A 1,682-nucleotide genomic window follows, 5' to 3' on the forward strand; every position below is an offset into this window, starting at 1 on the left:
AAAAAAAAAAAAAAAGAAAAGAAAAAAGAAAAAATCTGAAGAGTTGGGCTCCAGTCTCAACTGTACTATTTTCTAGCTGATATTTTTTTTACAAGAAAAATCAGAGTTAAAATCAGTTACTCTTTCTAGACATTAATTACCACATTTTCGTAAAGACTCTAAACAGTATAAAATTGTAAATTGCTGCTACCCTACCAAGTTACTGTCAGTAAATACTGTGTCCAGTAAATGTTGAGTATGGATTAATTGAAGGGTACCACTAGACTTATTTCCTTTAGCCAAGGTTGTAGCTAAGAATTGGGCTTCTGACATATATTCTTTAAAATTTTTTTTGTGTTGGGTTTTATAGCTCTAAACCTAATTTCTAACATATTTATGTACCTAAAAATCTACATTCTAATATAAAGTTCTTTTTTATAACTTAAAAATTTTAGGCCATCAGCAAGCAGTTTATTGTCCCATGTTTTCTTCAAACAGGTGAGCTGATCTATCATCTGTTGTCTTGATGTTTTTAATTACTATTAAAAAGTCACCTTATTTTGCTGGCTTGATGAGATATTTTGGTTACCAACGTTCTGACTAATAACTTTGTTACAAAATAAAGTTAAAAACTGGAAAACTTTTGGTAATTCAATTATACTTTCTAAAATACTTTCATTCTACAAAACAAAATGGACTATCATCACATGTTACTGATGCTTAGTATATATTTTGATTGATTTAGAGACATTTTCTATTGGCTAGAAATGATGAAAGGGCAAAGTAATTCTGATAAGAAATCAGTTTATTTGGCTCTTCTTCCTGTTTTCAGATGACCAGAATCAAAGGGAGTTTTAGGGAAAATACCTGAAAACAATTTTAAACACATTTAAGATGAATTCTTTAAAAGTTATTTATTGCTAACAAAATTGATGTATTGAATTTATATATCAACAGCCTTATTTTGAGTTTCTTTAACAGATGAAAGAAGAAAGCCAGGATTCAATACTTTCACTGTTGCCTCCTGCTTATAACAAGCCATCAATATCATTGCCTCCAGTGTTACCCTGGACTGAGCCAGAATGTGATTTTCCTGATGAAAAAGACTCATACTGGGAATTCTAGGGCTGCCAGATCCTTTTATGTCCTATAGACTTGACATTTTCTCCTTGCTGCTTTTTCTTCTGTATTGCTAGGTACAAATACCAGAATTATACTTGAAAATACAGTTGGTGCACTGGAGAATCCATTATTTAAAACCACTCTGTTCAAAGGGGCATCAGTTTGTAGTCCCTCTGGTTTGCACAGAGTGCTATGACAACTCTAAGGAAACATCAGAATTACTAATCTATCTAGTATCATTTATTCTGGAATTTTTTTCTAAGCTGTGACTAACTCTCTTGATCTCTCAATATAATTTTTGAGCCAGTTAATTTTTTCACTATGTTGCTGTCATCTTGGGAATGGACCCTGAGAGGATAGTGCTTCCAAGTACATCTTCTCCCAGATTCTCTGGCCTTTTTAATGAGCTATTGTTAAACCAACAGGCTAGTTTATCTTGCATCAGACCCTTTTAAGGTAGAGGGAAAATGTTTTTACTTTCCCTTTTTCTTCTGTTAGTAACGGTAACATCTTACTGAGCCTCACTTACATTAAATGATTCACTTGAAATATATATAGAAGTTGTAATTTGCTTTTCTTTT

At 32.1% G+C, this 1,682-nt stretch overlaps 1 long non-coding RNA gene across 1 annotated transcript; it reads left to right on the plus strand.

Moving 5' to 3' along the window:
- The first annotated feature begins 6 nt into the window (after positions 1-6).
- On the plus strand, positions 7-1,654 carry LOC108315762. The gene is made up of 2 exons (XR_001830065.1): positions 7-477; positions 961-1,654. It is a non-coding gene; the product is annotated as an uncharacterized LOC108315762 (long non-coding RNA).
- Positions 1,655-1,682: the final 28 nt, after the last annotated feature.

Source organism: Cebus imitator, unplaced genomic scaffold (genome assembly GCF_001604975.1).
Source record: "Cebus imitator isolate Cc_AM_T3 unplaced genomic scaffold, Cebus_imitator-1.0 Scaffold178, whole genome shotgun sequence".
Classification (NCBI taxonomy): domain Eukaryota; kingdom Metazoa; phylum Chordata; class Mammalia; order Primates; family Cebidae; genus Cebus; species Cebus imitator.